Below are 21564 nucleotides of genomic sequence, written 5' to 3' on the forward strand. Positions count from 1 at the left end.
TTAAATGACTTAGATATTCTAGACGATCTACAACGTGAGTTTCTGATTGATATCGAGGATGGATCTCCTCCGTGAGGATATTAGCATCTAGAGGTGGTCTACGAGATCCCTTTAATTTGGCCACTGCATATTGGCCTCTTATGAGAGCTATAACCTAAGAATTATCTATAAAAAAAACAGTAAATAGTATCATCATCATCAACATCATATTAAAACATAAACAATCATCACAAAAGTACTATACATTACCTAACTATACAGCATATGTTTATTAAATAAAGATCATAATCTAATTGAAGCATAAACAGTCCAGCAAATATAGCATAATATATGTTTTTAAAATAGCATTAAGATGACATAAAAAGCGTTTGATGGACCTTATACTTTAAGGATGCAGGTTTGGTGCTTGGATTTCACTTATTTTTTTCTTACAATAAATGACAGAATCTGATTCATTTTGATCCATTTAATGACAATTTTAGTTTCTGTTTTATACAGTTATTATATGTTAGTCATATAAATAAAACAAATAAACTTGAAAACAAAACAAAAGTCTTATTTTCTCGTCGACAAAAAGTCTAATTTACTTTTCTAATAGTTGTTATTTACTATAGATGATTCATGTTTCCTTTTAAATTATCTTTTTTCTCCCAATTATTTTTTTATATATATGTAAAACTTAGAACCTACATCAAATTAAAAAGTTTTAAAGCCTAAGAAATTTATTGTTATTTTAATCAGCTAAGTGGATACTAGATATAAAAAAAATTGGTGTAATCTGAACCAATGGTATTTTCTATTAACTTGTTAAATGAAATAGAATAACTATTTTATGAATATAATAGATCAATTTATTAGGTTTCTTAGTGAAATTTCAGCATCATGATATTATTAGGAGGAACTTTTACCGAATTATTCGGATTGAGGAATTTTATTCGGATTAAACCGAAATTAAGTACGGTTCGGGTCGGTTCGGCATCGGTTAGTTCAGGTTTTACAATTTGTTGCCGAACTGAACCGAAATATTCGGTTTTTGTTGCAAATCCAGATAAATTCCGGTTTGGTAATGGATTAGATCGGTCCGGTTCGTACCTGGAGCTATTGAATTGCGAGCGATCTTGAAGAGAAAAGGGCCGAGACTACGGTAACAGAGATGAATCGTCAACTATCAGAGGAAGAACATGGTAATTATTTTTGCTGGATTTACTAGGTGAAGCTTTGGATGGAGATGAGGTAACTGTGTTGATAAAATAACGTGTTTTTATTGAGATAGTGTAGAAGAAGAATTTTCTTATTAGGGCAAACTTTGTTGTCGGTGGGTCTGCCATATATTATAAACTCAATTACGCCATTTATCATGAAACTATAAATTCATCACAAATCCAGCAAATTATGAAAATTCAGTTAGGCCCATTTATTAAAATTTAAATGAGTATCCTTCTCCTACCATAATAACCCTAATAAAGTAGTAAGTTTTGGAAGTTTCAGTCTTCTTTTTCTCGCCGTCATAAAAACCTTCATTGACGTTAAGGTAGGATTCGAAGTGAAGTTGTGTAAACGAATGAATCTTCTTCGAAAGCTTTTTAGGGATGCCGATCGGTTTTACATTACTAACCGACGTAAAACCGAATTGACAAAACTTCGGTTCGGTCCGGTTCCATACCTACATTAAATCATTGAAGTAGTACTATTTTTATGTCCAGTGTTGATTAATACATAATTTGTGCATAAAAATACTGAAAATGATGTTGATTTCACAAATATTATTAGTCAAATTTAATCCACGTTAATGGATTAACAAATATTATTAAAATCTTACTACACTAGTTATGATTCTCCTTTTTTGCTTTAAAGCCTAAGTACCAAAACAATAAGCCAAACTTGTACAGAAATAATTGCTAGATCACAAAAGAAATGATAATAAAGGAAGTTGATCCATCTCTTTTGTATCTTGAAAAGACTCAAAAATAATATATCTACTCTTAATTGCTTCACCTACTAGGTTATTTTTTGTTCACTAACAAAACATCAACAAAACATTTTTTTTTAAAGAAACTCTCACAAATAAAAAGGTATACACAATCTATATTAAAAACTCTATGATATGGTTACCTCATGTAAGAACCCTTATAAGAAGTTACAAATTCTATTAAAAACTTAGGATAATAATAATAATACCACCATTACTTGTATAAACAAAATATGATGTTTACTGTTTAATATGCTACCATGGAAGTGATCTATATAAACGTGTCTTACATGCAATATTAAACATGATATTTACTTTGTTAACAAGAGAAACAATCACAAATTCATATACTCCATCCGTTCTGAAATGTAAGATGTTAAGAAGAAATTTTATGTTCCAATATGTAAGATGTTTTCATATTTCTGGATAGCTTTAATTTTATCAAAATATGTGTAACCAATCAAATTTAATAGTTCTATTTTGTAATTTGTTGAATAGTTTTAATTTATAATTTTAATAATACTTTTTAGATAAAAAGTAATTTTCTTAATAAGCGGATTTTACTTAGAACATCTTATATTTAGGAACAGAATGAGTACCTAATTAGATTCTTAGAGTATCTCTAATGTAAAACTCCATTTTTTCCTCTAAAATAGAGTAAAAGTGAATATAAAATAAAAATGCTCCAATCCTACTTCATTTCTCACTCCATAATGAAGTGATGAACAAATAAAAAATAAATTACTCCATTTATGGAGTAAACTCCATTATGAAGTGAGATATGAAATTGGATTGGAACATTCCTTACTTCATATTTACTTTTACTTCATTCTAGAGAAATAATAGAACGGGGTTGGAGATGCTGCCAGAATTCTTGAATCTCACATCAAAAGTGCAGTTCCAAACCTCGATTTTACAATCTCCAATAAAGGTTGAATTCATCTCCTCCGCTTCTTTACCTTTCTGATCCATATAAATGTATCTGAAATTGTATTAAAAAAATCTTAAGTTAGCATTTAATATTAAACAATACATTTTACAACGAACTGAGAACTAGATGACTTGGAACCTTAAACAGCGACCAGTGTCACAGTTTATAGGAAAAATATCCTCTCGATTTCTCTACACAATTTGAGCATTCGTTCCAGTTGTTGCTTGATAACGTCCTCCGGTAAATCATGGTCAACCCCTCTCACGAAAAGCACTATCCGGCCGCAACTACCAATTGGAAAAATAAAAAGTTAGTTACCGATAAAACATGGAAAAAGCATTTTACTTGTTAAAAAGCCGCGCAAGATGTAAAGCAAAAAGTAAATATTGTAGGGACTAAAGCATTTTACATGATATTGTCGAACATATATAATTGTAAGGACTAAATCAAAAAAATAAATAAGATTTTATGAGAGCTCATTATTCACCCACTTAAAATTTGAGGGCATGAAGGACTGTTAGAATGCAAAAATCTTCAAAAAATAAAAGGATAAAAGCTTGTTAGAGATGCTCTAAATTCAAAAAAAAAAGCCAATGTTGCTGGAGAAAAACTTCTAATGCACAAAAGAAAGGATTATTACTGGAAGTTGGCCCACCTATTTTGTATCTCGAAGAGACTCAAACATAATATATCTACCCTAAGGATTTGAATATTACAAACCGTCTTGTACTGCACCGCAATTAACAATAACAAAAATATTTACATATACCATATATCTATACGTTTTTATAACTGTAAGAATCGCACTGCAATTGAACCGCTTGCCCCGCACCGTTCAACCCGCAGTTACCATTCGGAGCCTAAATCGCTTCGTCTGCCAGTTTTTTTTCCTAACGAAAACATCAACAACTTTAACAGTCTCTTTAAAGACATTCTTACTACCAATAAAATGGTAAATTTCATGCCAAACTAAAAAAAATATAGTAGAAATTGATAGCATACACTTACATATCATCATCGTATGTGCCTTTGTCCAAATTCGACAAGTAAGATTATGATGCATATGATAGATTAATTAGCTTTAGGTTTAGCTACAAGTATGCTTTACTCTCTTTTCTTTTATTCTGATTGATCGTTGTGGATGTTGCCACGAGGATGACATTCGGACCAATTTGCTTGAAATAGTTTGTTCAAACTTTCTAGCTCAGCTCCCATTGTTGATTCTCTGAATGTGCCTATTATCAACCAGTGAAACTTGTATATAATTAAAGATTTAAGTGAGGTATATTTCCCATTCTATTATGTGTCAAGTGTCATATATGATGCTGAAACTGTGAAACACCAAAAGAAATGACATATTTCCGTGTGCATTGAATTGTTATCACGCATTAGTTGAATTTGCGACCATATACAGACTGGGCTCAAGTTGGATATAGAGGCGGATGCCCTTGGCGCTTGGGTTTTGATTTTGCCACCAAATTCAACTACAGACCACAGTCATGCTCAAGGTGGTTATGTCGTCATAGATTTTGGCATAACTATGGGTAGGACCTAGCATCCCCTATCTTGTAATGCAGTTTCTTTGTTTTTGTTATTTTCTCGATTACTTTTATCAAACCACAAGGTCGAACCGTAATCTAATACTAGTCATTTATATGAAAAGACTAGATTCTACCGTGTGGAAAATGTTAATCAATGCATAACAATGAATGATTTAAAAATAAATTAAAGGTCTTACTTCTGTTTGGTATTTATAAAAAATCACTTCAAAAAATATATGGTAGGAGTTGAGATTGACAGAGTAGATTAGTCTAAAGTATTTTCCACGAGGAGTTGAAATTAACAGAGTAGATTAATAATCTAAAGTATTTTCCACGAAAAAAAAGAATTTATTTTCCACGAATAATCTTTGATTATTGGGTTTAAGATCTTCTACATTGCCTAGGACATTCTCTTCTAGATAATGTTTAAAATCACAATACCAAAAACCATATATCCTTTGATATTAAGCTATCCACGTCATTAAAAATATTCTTCCAATCACAACATTTCATTTCGACACGTCAGACGGGCTCCTGGGCTTACGTCTAAGCTTCAAGTTTATCTATTATTTAGAGTGAGTCTACGTCTGGGCTTCATTTGTATTACGTCTGGGCTTTATTTTTCATATGCCGAAATCTAAAAAAATGAAAGGACCCCGACGACGGAAGTCACGAGGATCTACCTCCTACCACTTCGTCTTCTCCGCTTGAAACCATAGCGACTGCTTTCGTATCAGCTCCCTCTTTTCTTCGTCTTCTACACAATCAATACTCCACTTAACTTCGATCAATTAATTTCTTCATTATGATTTCGTTTCAGCTCCCTCTTCTCCTGCTTCTTTATATACTCAACTTCTTTCTTTGTACAAACCTAAACCCTAGAACCGCTCTAATCTCAATCCATGGCGACGAAACCAAATGGAAAGTCCCCTGTCTCATCTGCTTCTGATGAAGAAGTCATGTTCTTCAGAGATTTCTCTCTAGGTACCCACGAAACTCAGTTGCGCTTCCGTCTGATCCACTTCTGGGAGGCTTGGAACCCCGACGCTTATTGGCCTGAAGATGCTCCTCATCGACGAAAAGGTTATATGAAATCTTCAATTTTTTTACCTTTAGTTCCAACTTATTTAACTTAGTTCCAATCTTCAATCTTCTAAAAAAATTTGGTTTTTAGTTCTCACTTATTTAATAAAAAACATTGTTAGTTCCCACTTACATAAAATCTTCGTAATCTATCTGTTTAGAGATTTGATGAATATAAACGAGTTTAAGATTACTACCACCAATGATCTGTTTGCTCTGTTTAAAAAAAATGGATGAAAATAAACGTGTTTAGAACTTTGACCACCACTGAGGTGTTTGTTTTCTTGCTTTATCTCTATCTACTTCATCGCTTATCACTTTTTCGTTTGCATATAAAACATTGTTAGTTCCCACTTATTTAGCTCATCGACGAACAGGTACATGAAATCTCCAAAACGTAGTTATTTAGTTCCCACTTATTTACTTCAAACCGTTCCTCACTTACTTATTTTGGTTTTGCTTATGTTATTCTTCGCAGGAACTGTTATTCAAGGATTCATTTCGCCAGGACGTATTCAAAAATAATTGCCTAAAATGATGTGAGGATCAGTTTACAAACTCGACAACTTCCTACGTGTTGTAAGTTCTGAGCTCGTGGATTCTCGGTGGAAGGGTAAGTGTGTTTTTGCGTTAAGGTATTTGTATTCCTTTAAAGACCAAAAAATATGTTAAAAAGTTTTGGATTCCTGATGTCAACTTCTGACTTTAGAACTGAAGCAGACCCACTGATATGTAGTGTTCTTAGAGTAAGGAACTTCGAGATTCGAGTTTGATTCTGTCTCGAATGAGATAATACATATTCTATCTAATTTGATGAAATTTCAAAATTGTTTTTTTTTTTATCTTGGAGAGTCATAGGAAGAAAGGGCTGAATCGACTGTGACTGTTAATTGAGATACTACAAGTTACAATTGTGAGTAAAAATGTGGTTGCCTACTTTGAGCTCAGGCTCAATTGAGGGAGTGAAGAGAAGAGGGGAGATGCCATTACACAGGTTCATCTCAATGTCTATGATATAACGCATGTGAACAACTACCTCTGTTGGTTTGGCATAATTCCATTCTGGAATATACAGTATGTTTATTCTCTTTCTCTTCATAACTCTTCTCTCTTATATAACTTTGTTATTTGATGAAAACCATTTTTATGAGTCTGTATATCATGGACCATTTTTATTTATTTAGAGTTTTAACACTGTTTATCAACTTCATAGGAGCTCATGATCTTAAATTAAATTATTCAGGGGAGGAATCCACTTGAAAGCCAAATTTATTTAGTTGGTCTGTCGTTGTTAGCTGAAACGAAGAATCAAAGCCGTCACTTGGGTAGGTCTTTGTTTCTGATATCTATGATCATTTTTATTCGGTAGCTACGTTGATGGAATGAGTGATTAGAGAATGCTTTGTTTTCTTTAACCCTTCAAGTTTCTAAATAGGCCGAAGCTTCCCATGCATCAAGATAACAAATTAAATCAAAGATCAAATTTTGTTTGGTATATATATATTACTTTCCATCCTGTCTGAATGAAATTAAGAAAGAATAATATGTGTAACCTATTTATTTCCATCTTCGTTTCTTCACAGGATCTGGTGATGCCCATTACTGTTTCATTAGATTCTGAATTTTGGTATGTTTGAGTCAGAGAAGGAAGCCAAGAAAGAAGTTTTCACGAAGTATCGAGTCCAGTGGAGTGGAGTTCTTGATACTCTCACCAAAGGTGTAGTTTCTTTTTCTGTATTCCACCATTACTTAACCTTTTGCGACAGTTATGTTTTTTTAAACACGATCTGTTCTGAATAATAACTTGATTTATGCCAACACAGTGGTGGTCTTCAATGTAGTCATTGTTGCTTTGTATGAGCTTTATGACAAGCCTCCTCTGCTTTTTAAGTTTTGGAAAAGAATTTTGTTTATAACCATAATAAATTATGTCCTGAGAGAATACTATAATGTAGTGAAATAATCTTCAAACCCAGTTTTTCTGAACCAAGTGATACATTTTTTGAACCAAATCCTAATATGAATTAGGTCAACGGATATAATTTAATCATGTTCTTTAGAAAGTAGTTGAGAATTTTGCTTAGGTCTTGAAATAAGATTACTGTTCTTAAAGGTTTCTGTAAAATCTTGCCCTGCTACTATATGATCCTTTGGTTTTAGTTGTTGAAAATTTCACGTCTCGAGAATTTTGGTTAAGATCCTCCTTTGGTTTTCCTTCAGATTCATTCAGAAAATGCTCGGAGGTTCTTCAGTCCCTGATTATGAGAAGCTTCAAGTGGATAAGTTTTATTTTCAAATAAAGTACAATGAGTTTATGCGTAAAACATCAGGAAATGTTAAGAAACGTTTCGCTTCCTTAATCCCTTCATTGCTTCCCAACATATTCTTAAATTTGTTATTGGATTCCGGAAACGTTGAAAGAGGTTTTGCTTCCCTAGACATATTTATTCTGAATTGCATTTTGTTTCTCTCTACGCATTTAAGAATGAAAAATAAAAAAAATGACCTATTCCCAGTTTAAAGGCATGACAACATTATTCATTTGCTTTCTTTCATCAATTTTAAATAGGCAATGTTTCATTTTTGAGTTTTTATGTGGTTCAGGCTACTGATCAATAAGAATAACATGTCTCCAGAATTTTCATTGGCGTTTTTCTATTTTCCTTCCTTTCCAGGTTTAGATTAGTTTTCAGTGATATATTGATTTATTGATTTGTACACTACTTTTTCTTACAGTGAGTTAGCAAATGGTTGCTTCAAAGTTGAAAAAGCTTATTTGTTAAACCATCATGCAAATTATATTAGACCAAAATTAACTATAATAATTAGACATGAAAAAAAAATGTGAAAAACGTTTAAACAATGATAAAAATCACTAAAAACAAATAATTACTTTAAACTTAAAATATAAGACACCACTATATAATAATAATGTATTTTCATATTTTAATCCATGCTGCTGTTATAAACTACTACTTTTTTTTTCTTTCAAGTGTTATAAACTACTATTTTTTCCAGTTCAGTAAAAAACCATTATACGTATTAGTAAAGGTAGTCACATATAAAATTGGTATATAACATTTGATTTCAAAGTGGACGTTAACCTAGAACAATACTTGGAAGTTCGTTATTAGAGATTTTTTCCTCACGCATTTACTTATGGTAAAATTGTGAACTAATATTATTTAAGCTGTATACACAAGTGATATATTAAGTTTACAAAAAACCCTCAAACTACCTTCATCTTTATTGTGTTAATCGAATTACATTTTTATTTCATATAATGAAAATATGTGTTGCAATAACATAAGCTTTATATTAAAAATACAATCTCATAAATTTTAAAACTAAATCGCAAATTTATAAAAATATTTAGTTGAAAAGGTGAAACGGAAACGACTATTTAAAAAAAAACAGAAACAACTGTTTGAAATACAAAATCAAATTTAGAGCTTAGAAAAATGTGAATGCAAAAAAAATTCAATAAAAATATAAGAAATAGGTAAATGAACAAAATTGAGAATACACAATCTGTGCGTAGTACGGAAAGAAGACACATAGAGAAATGCTTCGGATCAAGAAAAGCGTCTCCGCAGATTACAATCAGGTTTGCTCTCTAATCTCTTACAATCAGGTGTTTTGTGATGGTTTCCATTGTTTTCAGCTCACAAGGAACCTTTTTTTGGTCAATATTGAGAATCAATTTGTTGTACTTTTGACAGTTGGAAGCTGGCTGACGTGGCCATAATTGATATTTTTGTTACAGATTCATTTCATTCTTCTAGAGAAAATGATGCAAAAAGACGAGATGGTTGATGTGGAGGGCGCAAAATACTAGCTGAATAAAGGAGGTTAGCCAGAAGATGCAGCTTTGAAGAGGCAGCTCATGTCCCCCATGTCTACCACAGTTACATCAAAAGATGGTGCAAGAAAACTGGGGTTTGTGAGCCGGTGACAGGGAATGTGGAAGGTACTGAGCTTCCTGAAGAGTGTGATGATGAATCTGTTGGAGAAGACAAAGTATAGATCGCTCATAAAGAAGTCCATGATGCAGTGTTTGGAGGACCTGCCAGAAAGAGAGGAAGACGGTAAAGAAGCTAAAGAAGGCATTGAAAATGGTAGCCAAGACTTTGGGTGCGCTAAAGGAGACAAAGAGACACAAACTAGCTCAGTGAGTAAATCATGTTGACAAATTACTTGTGAATTGTGATACAGTTTGGAATTGTAATATGCAGAACATGTACTTCTGTTTTCTCTCAATTGCACCATGTTAGTTTATTGCAGATTTCTTTGTACTCTTTCCATTACTTTGTCTTTCGCAGGAATTACATTTTTGATCTAAATGTGCAATATTTATTTTAGGAATTTAAACAATCGCAAAAAACTAACAAAAGAAAGACCTTGACTCTAACAAAGAGAAGTCGGATGAAAGAACCACTGAACCACACAAGATAAAAACAAAAATCAGTTGATGATCTTTAGCCTCCTCTCTAAAGACAGCTACAAGATTAACCGTCTTTGTAAGACCAGTTTTGCTTTCTATGGAAGTTGTTAATAGAGCTCCATCTTTTTAGGAAAACACAATTAAGATTTGTTTTTGATTAAGAAAATTTGAGGAAACCCTTAAAGGAGACAAACTAATACCACATTAAATAATAATGGCCAACAAACGTTTCAAAATTTATGTTCACAAAAAATAAAGAAAGATTAAAATCAAAATAGTATATGACGTTTAACAAAACAAATATTAAAGACTCAAAGTAAGAAAAAAAAATAGTCTAAATCACTAAATATTGTTAGTTTAAATTAAAATAATAAGGCCATATCGAATTAGAAATCATTTATATTTTCAATTTGTGACATTAGTAGAAGATAGTAGATTTTTTTTTACTGGAAATGAAAAATAATAAGAAAATAATGTTTTTTGGATCATAGTTTTGGACTGAAAATATATTCGAAATTCCCCTAATTGGTATATAAATATTCATTTTAATAACAACGTAATAACCTGATTGTATTTTAAAAAAAATAGTAATTTTTAAACCAAATAATATATAATAATAAAATTTAAATAAATTGTGAATATATTTTAAGAATATTTTGATTATCATTTACACAGAGTTTTAATCCAGAATAATATTTTAACTATAGCTAGATTGTAAGATATTTTTTGTTTATAAGTAAACAAATAATATAGTAATATTAATTGCTGACAAAAAATATGGTAATAATAATAATTTCATAGAATTTTCAGTGTATTTGACACATACAACATTATTAACGTAATTTTATTTAAAGCAATGAGTATTTAAATTAGCTTTACTTATTATAATTGTAAGAAATATGTTATAATCGTAAGAAAATATATTATAGGAGATTAAATAAAATATAAATAAAAACATCAATATGATATAAATAATACTTATGACAAAGAAATATGCGATATGGAGAATAATAATATATATTTTTAATAACCTAAATATGTAACAGAAGATATTCTGGATAATAACTAAGGTTTCATAAATTATTTATTCATTTCACATTTGCGCACCATCCCAAATATATTAAAAATAGAAAAAAAAAATTATAAGTTTTATTCATTTCTAATTCAATTTACTATTTATATTTTTATTACATAGAAGTAATATATTATAATATAGATATTAAATATAACATTATTTGAATAAACCCGGGCTCCGCCCGGAAAATACCTCTAGTCAATATAATAAGGGAATTAAGTACAAATGATAAACCTACCTTAACCTGACCCAAAATGTGTGTCAAAGGCCGTACACGTCCATATTAAGTCTCGATTTAAAAACATCATCCGATCGTATAAGAAGACGGTGGAAAGTACAAAACTTTTTACAACTTGTTAATATATTAATTTTTTTTGTATTCGATTTCTTTTTGTTAATTTTCTTCTCTTGAACAAGCGGGAACTTGAGCAATAGGTCCAATCAAAGACGAAGAAACGGTGGCGTGAAGGATCTCGAAACACACATCTATTTTATTTTTCTGAATCAGAAGAAAAACAGAATTTAATTTGCAAATCACAATTAATATGTTTGCAAAATGTTGCAGCTACCCCTGTCCCACTTGCACTGCCAACTCGTTCCCAACGATTTTCTTTATTTTTACACCTTTCATGGCCATATTAAGTAGAAGAATTGGACTTCTCACCTAAAGTTCTTGCCAGATAACATTTCAACCGGTTCTTATAGGTGTATCAACGTCGTTTTCGACTATCAATTGTTCTTTCAAACAATCGCCATGGGATCAAAAATAGATCTTCTCTTTGGGTTTCTTCATTTCGTTGAGCGTGACTCGCCCCTATATGGATCTATCTCTAGTTGTTTTGTAAGGTTTCCGTCAAGCTTGGCTCCGGGACTTTTTACTTCAGTTGTAAACGTTGCTCTTTGAGCCTTTTATAATATAAGTTTGTGCAAAAAATAAGTAGGAGAATTGGACTGTATAACCTTCAAACAAATTATAATTCATTAGATAACTAAAACCCCTAACTTTCATCTACAGTATATGTATTTTATGTAATAATGCTATATTACCCTTCAATTCAACATGTGTAACCTGCTGAGAATTATTTATTAAAAAAATTTTAAATATATGATTTAATAAATTGTGCCTATCATTGGTGCACATCTCTTTCTCTTCTTCTTCCTCTTCTCTTCCAATCTCTGTTTCTTTTTCATACATACAAACACAAACCACTAGACGGAGAAAGAACATGGATTCTGGGCTTGTGGAATTGAGTTTGGAAGAGAAGATGGCACCGTAGAGAACGACGAGGTGACGTCACGATTTTTTTTTTTGAGTTTTTTTTTTAATGTTGTTGATCTTGATTTTTTCATTGTTATTTAAATTGTTATAGTATGTTGTATTGATATGGTATGGTGAAGAATAATTACTCTAGACTAGTGAATGTGTATATCACCATGTCTGCAAAAAGAGGAAGATGTGAAGAAGATGAACTCGCCGACTATACTATATGTAGTGAAAGAAAATTATAGTATAGTACGATTCTTATATTTTTGTACCATTCGCAAGTACCAAACTAAATATTATGCTACGGTTGTTGTATTATTGTACCATCGATTGTTTGATAAATTAATTATTTATCAATTTCTAGTTTACAACTATATGTACTATACTATGTATTTTGTTCTATACTATTTGGGTTTAGAGTTTATACTTGGGTTTAGGGTTTAATATTTAATATTTAGGGTTTAGTATTTGGAAGGTAGGGGTTGAGGTTTGGGTTTAGTGACCGTATTATGTATGTTCCATTTGACGATTAATAAAGAATGTTCTTTTTTCTCACCAATTTGTAGTATACTATGTATTTTGCTCCATTCTATTTGGGTTTAGAATCTATACTTGGGTTTAGGGTTTAGTATTTAGAAGGTGGAAGTTTAGGTTTGGGTTTAGTGATAGCATTTTTGGGTTTAGTATTCAAAAGTTAGGTCCGAGTTTATCATTGAGGAGTTGTGTGTTGGATTGGAGTCCTATACTATTCAAAAATTAAGTTTGGATTTAGTTTAATATTACATAATATTATATACTATTTTCAGATTTTGATAATTGGGTTTAAGGTTTATATTTGGGTTTAGGGTTTAGTATTTAGATGAAATAGTGATGTTTAAAGTTTAGGGTTTAGTATTTAGGAATTGAGGTTTGGAGTTTTAGTATTTACTAGATGTGAGTGGATTTTGAATCATATTAATTTTAGTGATATGGTATAGAAAAATCAGATGCATATTTATGTGTTAAACAAAAGTGCGGTGTTGGTTGTATTACGTGTGATAATTAATTGTGTGGTGTCAAATTGTTGATGTCATCAGTTTTTCTCTCTATTACTGGCAACTTGAATAAAAAAAATAGTATCGGATAGAAGTTGACATAATTGTTATAGACTTAATAATGTCAAAATCAATGTTCTGCACTTAATTTCATTTTCAAATTTGGTCATTTGGCAAATTCACCCTATTAAGTACGTATCTTATGATTAGTAAGCTTGCTATAATTGTCAATATTTGACGTTCACAATAAATAGTAATTGAAAGTACGAATTACGAAACCTTATTTTCTTAACGTTTTGATTTCTTTGGTTCTTTAAGAAAAAAAAAAAACTGGATATCTATTCTGAAATCTATCCTATACTAAAAGGGATATATGAGCATCAGCCAGCCTATCCACGTATGCAAATTAAATCAACCTATCACAAGATGACATGTCAGCACCATTGACAAATGACCTTTCGTCTCTGTTTAATTTCTTCCGCCGGAGAAACTTGAAGAATAAAGACACCGGTTACAAATCCTCTTTCTCTTCCATTTTCCACTTTGTCTTTCAACTATTAAAACTCCATTAAAGTGAAAAACCATACAATTTCGCTTTCCTATTCACTTTCTTGCCTCTCTCCCTTTTATATTAAAACGATTCTGATTTTTGTGAAGTTCAGCCTTCATTAATAGAATCGATTTCGTTTGACTTTACCAGAGATTGGATGAGATCGCCGTTCAAGCATTTGAGCAACATCCGTTTCAGAGTGCCCTTGATGATTCAGAAACGCCTTTCTACTCTTCTAAGGTCTTCCCTGACAAATACATCATTCTACTCTTCTAAATCTTGAGCTTCCTTACCCGTGAAATACATGGTCACGGCTGTGTCGGAGATCTCTTCACAAGGAAGCCTCTTTTGGTTCCACATTCATAAACCTGTTGTCGGACACTCTTTTCACAGAGCAGGAGGTTAATGCGCAGATCTTGGAGGCGATTGATGCTGCGGGGGATCCGGATCCAGCTCGGTTAAGGCAGGTGGCTGTGGATGTTGGTGATGTGGAAAGCTTTTAAGAGGAAGTCGGTGGGAGTGGTTGTGATCTGAAGCGTGATTGGTGCTTGTGGAGATATGGTGAGCTCCAGTTGATTGAAAGGGCTTTGTGGATATCACTTTCAATGCTGTCGGTACACTCCAAAGAGATGCTCCTCCAGTTCAGATTTCCCGTGCAACCTAAGCAGCTCAGTGCCGATCTTGTGAAGGCTGCTAAACAGGTTACTCTCCTTCTTTCATAAGATTTAGTTAATACATGTCATTTTCATTCTGCTATTTTGAGTCCTTGACGTGGTATTTTGTTTTGGTGAAGTTTGATGCTTTGGTTGCAGCCCTTCCGTTATCAGACTGAGGTGAAGAAACTCAGTTGAAAAGAATTGCTGAACTCCTGGTAATATATGTCTCACTCACTGATAAGTTGAGCTCGATATAATAAATCACTGCATGTTCCCTTCTCTGCTATTTTTCTTCAGGTGGAAAATGATGTTATTGGCCAAGAGCTCTCTAACGATTTACATCTATTCTGATCCAACTGCTGCGGAACGTTTGTATCGAAGAAAGATGTCATGTAGAAAAAGGTATGTTAAACAGTTTACTCTCTCCTTATATTATAAACTAAAACCTGGGAATCTAATTTTAGTTGTTTATCTTTGTTTTATTTCAGTCATCAGCTGGGCAAGCACAAGGTTTAACAACCACTAAACCACTCAGTTGAGACAGTAGGATCTCTTTCATGTTGATCATACAAGGTCTGTTGCTAGGCTGAGATTTTTATATTTCTGTGAGAATAAATGGAGTTTGAAAAAAAATTAACCAATCCCTAACACTTATAACAAACTTCACCATCTCCCTCTCTATTCGTTACCAACTCAAATCACTTTTACCATGTCATTGAAGCTTGCGATATAGAGCTAGAAGACAAAGCCAGAGAAGTAGCAGAGCTGAAAACAGAGAGGTAGAGCTAGAGAGAATTATGAGGCTGAAGCATGTAGAGGCAGACATATCCCCAGCTAAAAGTTAACGATGCAAAGCTCAGGCTGATTGGTCGATTATTAAGGACATGGACAATATTCAAACGCTGGATGCAAAATTGTTTTCAGTATTTTATTTGCTAAAGCCACCGTGAGTTTATTATTACCTCCATCACCTTATCTCTTAGAGTTACACAGATTTTTTTTATTTTTTTCTCTAAACAGAAGCTTATCATTCATTGTTCCTAATATTGACCACTCTCTTTTGTTTTTCTTTGTTTCAGGTATGTGCAGGTTGCAGAGTTTAAATGCCTACTCGGTGTTAAAGCTAATACCAAAGAATGAATACTATGACAAAACTCTCCAGCTTCCAAAATAATTTGATGCTACAACCGCTTGGTGACAGTGCACCAGTGTTGGAAGGATCCTAGGTCAGTCTTAGATTCCATTATCTGTGCCTCTATTCATTGTCTTGAAAAATATGATATACTGGTTCTTTTTCTTAAGTTCTGTATCTAATTCTCTCATTGAATATCACACTAAAGATCAGGTAAAACTTTGCTTGCTAGGTTTTTATATTCATTATTGTCTTCTAACAATTTCCAATTTCCAACAAGACAAACATTGATGATTGCTAGCATCTTTCTATCCGAAAGATTAATATGGTGTCCAGAACATCATTTAGATAGTAATCGTCTATACACTTAAGTCTATGTGGTTTTATTCCAAAATCAGTTGTAAGAAGATACTGTTGTGGTCGCTTCTTTTCAGAGTACTGTAGTAAAGGTTCTTCTCGACATGTGCAGGTGCTTTTTTATACAACTAAATAAATGTCTAATTACCAACCCGAGGATGCTGTACATTGACAATGTTGATGATGAAACGGAAGATTCCGAGGACGATTTAGATGAGAACTTTCATGGGGATGACATGCCTGCATCCCACTGCAAGATGTATGTGCAGGACAAGATTGAGGAGTACAGCGATGAGATCTTCAAGCTTTTGGACAATGGAGCTCATATTTACTTTTGTGGGCTTAAAGGAATGATGCCTGGGATTCAGGATACGCTCAAAAGAGTTGCAGAAGAGAGAGGTGAAAGCTGGGAGCAGAAGCTTACTCAGCTTAGGAAGAACAAGCAATGGCATGTTGAAGTGTATTGAGTCGTGTAATTGTTTGTCTCTCTGTGTTTTCTACATTTCTGCAAATGAATAAATCTTGTGGTGATCCATTTTGTATGGATGGTAAGACTTTAAGATAGCGTCGTTTTATATCTGTGACTTGGATTGTACTGTTATTCATCAGATGATTTGTGTTTGGAACGTTGAATTGTTGCTACGTGGCTTTGATAAGATTCACATACGATTTAAGATTTGGTAATGTAATAAAAACTTGGTTTTGTATTCGGTTCGGTTTGACAAACATTTGGTTTGGTTTCAGTTTTGTGCAACAATTAAAAAAATAAGATGGTTTTAAAAATAAATAAATCCAAAATCTGGATGTTTGGGTTTAGAATTAATTTTAAATTCAAATAGATTTTATAATTTTATCTAATACACATTTTAGATCCATATTTATTTATTTATATTCATTAATGATATTTTAGATTTAAATATAGTAATCAAAATAAATATAAGATTAAATATTTGAGAAAGATTTGGTTCAACAGAAAGAGAAAGATTTGGCTCAACAGATGCAGCCAACATATTTTTTTATCCTTCTTTTTGCTTCGGTACTTCCACAACACATATTCTATAATTGTTAGTTTGTTTTTCTCTCCTCAGGTCTCATTCATCTTCTGTCTATTTGGCAATTAAACTTACTGAAGAAGTTGCAAGGGATAAGCAAAGTTGCTTCTTCTTCAGGAAACAAGTAAGCATCACCTCCTCGCTCAGAAATATTCCATTGTTTCTTCGACTTTGGATCAATTTTCTGGAGGTTTTAACACTTTCACTGAAAATTTTAAGGTTAGGTTGCAAGAAACACTGACACCAAAGAAGTTGCTTATTCTAGCTCTTCAGGAAGCTGAGAGAAATGGAAATAGCATATATATTATCTGCCTTATCCGTGAGTACACTCATGGCTTCCACTCACACTTTAATTAGTGTTCCAGAATTAGTTTGGGGCTTTATGTTAACTGCTATTGGTTACAGGTGTGGAGGATTCAGAGGATGAGGACCATACTTCTCAGGTAGGTTCTTACATTACTACTTAACAATTTTTTTTACCTTAGAGCTGAGAACCTTTTTTTAACAATATGAACCTTTGTGCCCACGTATGTGAAAATAAATACTGTCCAACCCCTTCTTTTGTTTAGTCATGTGTTCTCCAAAGTACAAAGTTGTGAAATAGACGTTCCCATTATCGAGGAGATACGTCATACATGTTCCATCTATCTATTATGCTTACCTCTGGTATTAGTTGTTTTGTTTCCATGGTCAGGTGGCTAAGCGTTGATACTTTTTGATCAGGTGGCTCGGCGTTGATGCTTTTTGATCAGGTGGCTAAGCATTGATGCTCACTGCAGGTTTCAACTGAATCACTTTGGTTTACTCCAAAAGAGAGGTATTAGCTTATAACTACTATACACTGTGCTCTTTGGTGTCTGAAGGAAAGAAATCTTTAAATAAATGGTTTCCGTTGCAATTTAAAATAGGATTCATATAGTTTTAAGCACACAACACATATGCTAATTTGAAGGTTCATCGCAATGGAACTCTATAATGTCTGAGAGGTCCTCTATAGCTCCATCGTCAGGCTTCCCAAGTTTAATCTTTCTCCAAGGTATAAGTATTTTTACTATTATATTTTTAAATTCCACTCTCTTTTTATCTATGTAGTAGCATTTGAAAACCCAATGTGATAAGAATCTCTCATTCTGAGAATTCAAAAAGTTTCCATATGGCGGAAGGGATGTAACACTTCTGAAGTCATTTGAGTTCCAAGACCTATAATCATGTGGTCAGTTTTTACCGTTTCAAGTTTCAACAGTGGTCACTCCACTTTGGGTCAGCTTGCATTCAATTACATGCCAGTTAAGTTCAAGTTTCTTCGTGCAAGAGCATGCACCCGAACATCACCTCTCAATTTAGCTATAGAGATTCTGAAATGGAGTGAGGATAGAACAAACATTTGCGTGATGTATACTCTATGTCCAGTACTTATCAAGTTCTTCTCAAATCAGTGTATTCACATTAATAACAAGTCTAATGTAAATAGTCACCACTATCTGGAGTAGAGATTTTTACACATTGATCTTAATTGATTGAGATTCAGTTCAGCGCATTCATTTCTTTTTTGAACTTGACCATTGAAGCTCTTCGCAACTAAACCATGACTTGAACCCCTCTAACCATCAACTGTTCTCTTTTTTTGTGACTAATCGACTGTTCTATAATGAACGCTGACATTAACATTTTAACAATCTGTGAAACAAAACAACTCATCCTTCGTAAGTAATCCTGTTGAGCAGCATGCATCATGAACTAATAAAATGTTTTTATTTTGTGCAACATTAGTTATCTACTTAATTAACTTCATTTGGCTAAATGTCTTTTTTTTAAAAAAAAACTCTCTCGCAAGTTATCATGTAAATACCATATGTTTTGAACCAAGTGTTGTCCAAGGTTGAGTCCTCACAAAAAGAGTACGAAATATGAGGAAACCATAAGAGAAGACAAACTAATACCACATTGAACAACAACATGTCAACGTTTTTCATTTATGTTCACAAAAAATTAAAAAATTTTAAAAATCACAAAAATGTATGAAGTTTAACAAAAACAATAAAAACTAAAGTTAATTAGAAGTAAGAAAAAAAAACTAATAATGAAAGAAATTTTACGGAAATAAAAATCAATGAAGTTATATCGAATTAGAATGTGATATTAATTCAAAACAGTAAATGTTTTTACTAAAAATGAAAATATGAAAATAATGGTTTTGGATCATAATTTTGGACCGAAAATATATTCTAAATTCCCCTAAACAATTAAATAGATGCATTAATCCTTAATATTGTAATCAAGCATATAAGAAAAAACATTACGTTAGAACGTATATAAACATTACAAAAGATAAAAGATAGTAACTGTAAAATTAAATAGTATTTAGTGGTAAAAGTAAAATAAATTGAGAATATCTAGATTATATTTTTACACTGGTTTTAATCAATGAATAATATTTTAACTATAGTTACATTGTCAAATATTATTCTGTTTATAATAAAAAAATAATATATTAAATAATAATAATTTTGTAGAAGTTTTAGTGTATTTAACTCATACAACATTTTCTTACAAAAATTGTTTTAATTTTTGTATGAAAATTGTTTTTAAAGTTAAAAAAAAAACCATTTAGTTTATTTAAAACAATGAATATATAAATTAGGTATACTTATTATCAAACAAGTAATAAAAAGAGGATATAAGCTTTAGATAGAGTATTCATGTAGGCGAACATAATCGGCCAATGAGAAACTACATTTTTGCCATATCACCTCCTCTATTTATTTTTACAAAATGATCCTTTAATTTTTTACTTAAACAATTATAACCAAAAATATTTTCTTAGTGAAAATATATTATTTATATAAATATAATTATATTTTTTATTTACATAATAGTTTGTAAAGAAATATTTAGTGTAAATAATATCATAATTTTATAACATACTAAAATAAATTGGGTTGGTTTTCAACTTTCACAAATAAAAATATTATTTGTAAACTTATAAAAGAATGTATCAAGAATATTATTTTTCAGGAGAGAAAATAGAAAAATACATCGGAGACAAATCCATCTCTATTATGAAATTAAATATGCTCAACACAAACATACATAAAAATGAGGCATCATATTTGGATATATTTAAAATTATTAAATATATTATATTCTTGATAATTTTAAAATTACTTAAAAAAAAAACTACATTATCAAAAAGTTAATATACAAATAAAACTAAAGCAATTTTGGTAACGTCAAAATAAAAAAATGAATAAAAATATATTATGTTAATAAAATAGATTTTAGATTTTAAAGACTTATAATTCATGTAATATTACAAAATTCAAAATTTGTTTATTACATTTAATATTTTACCATTAGATATATTAAAATAATATTCTAGATCGATATTCAATTGTCAGTTTTTAACTATTACACATAAAAAAATATTATTCCGTACGCTTTTTTTTGAAAATGGGATTTTATATTTGAAGTAAGTTATTGGAGTACTTTTTCTTTTCGTGAATTTATTCGATATGAGATTCCGATCTTTTAAAATAAGATAATTTATGTTTTATACATAAATATTTTTTTTACATAACTCTAAAATCTCGGACTTGATTCTTCATATTTTATTAGTTAATCGTATTACATATAATAGAAATACTTACTTCAAACTAAAAATATAAACAAAATGAAATCTAAAAATTAGTTATATATAATTTAATAAAAAATTCACATACAAATAAAAATGATAAATGTAATAAATTTAAATATATTATCCGCGCGTAGCGCGGAGAAAGAATCTAGTTAATTTAAAGTTTTTACAACCATGATGCCCAGAATACATAAAGATTTGGATAATTTGAAACTTTTGTGAAGTAAAGCAAAGAAGTTGGATGAAAGGTTTTGATCGCTTGAAGCATTATCCCTGAACTCGATTAAGCACTAAACTTGATTTCGTTGTTTCGCTATGTCGTATTCATTTTGGTGTTTGTTTATGATATTTAGTTATTTACGATATGGACAAGAAAATTGTTGTAAGCATAAATTAATATCAAAATCTAAACTAATCCCAAAAACTTTGTATCCAATATTTATATCACATAAAAGATCAACATGGTTTTAGAATTCAACTTTTCCTATCCCATGATAAATTTTCCAGTGCTATACTACCATGACATGGTTACATAATTGTGGGAAACGTGGATTTGTTGTAAATAGAGTGTTTAGATACTGAATATTTCTAAGTTATTATTAATGATCAAGGGGGTTCTTTTATATAAGAATTACAAGATGAAGATAAATGGAAAGTATCCAAAACCTAAACTTACTTGGATCAGGAAAACTACTAATACATAATAATAGAAAGATTACATCTATTAAGAAAAGGAAATGGTTTCCTTTTCTCCAAGCTTTGTGGCCGCCATTCTCTCTCTCCTGAAGTCGGCTCTCTCTCTTCTCTCTCTAGGGCTTCGGCCGTCTCTCCATCTTTTAGGT

General features: G+C 31.5%; 2 long non-coding RNA genes across 2 annotated transcripts; both read left to right on the forward strand.

Moving 5' to 3' along the window:
- Nucleotides 1–2737: 2737 nt before the first annotated feature.
- On the forward strand, nucleotides 2738–7364 carry LOC125585091. Its single transcript, XR_007321971.1, has 2 exons — nucleotides 2738–6598; nucleotides 7108–7364. It is a non-coding gene; the product is annotated as an uncharacterized LOC125585091 (long non-coding RNA).
- Nucleotides 7365–13694: 6330 nt separating this feature from the next.
- Nucleotides 13695–18625, forward strand: LOC106368019. The gene is made up of 11 exons (XR_007321972.1): nucleotides 13695–14592; nucleotides 14685–14762; nucleotides 14845–14949; nucleotides 15036–15120; nucleotides 15269–15493; nucleotides 15627–15773; nucleotides 16149–17212; nucleotides 17308–17407; nucleotides 17494–17531; nucleotides 17868–18124; nucleotides 18235–18625. It is a non-coding gene; the product is annotated as an uncharacterized LOC106368019 (long non-coding RNA).
- The last annotated feature ends 2939 nt before the right edge of the window (nucleotides 18626–21564 follow it).

The sequence above is a fragment of the Brassica napus genome, chromosome C4, assembly GCF_020379485.1.
Source record: "Brassica napus cultivar Da-Ae chromosome C4, Da-Ae, whole genome shotgun sequence".
Lineage (NCBI taxonomy): Eukaryota > Viridiplantae > Streptophyta > Magnoliopsida > Brassicales > Brassicaceae > Brassica > Brassica napus.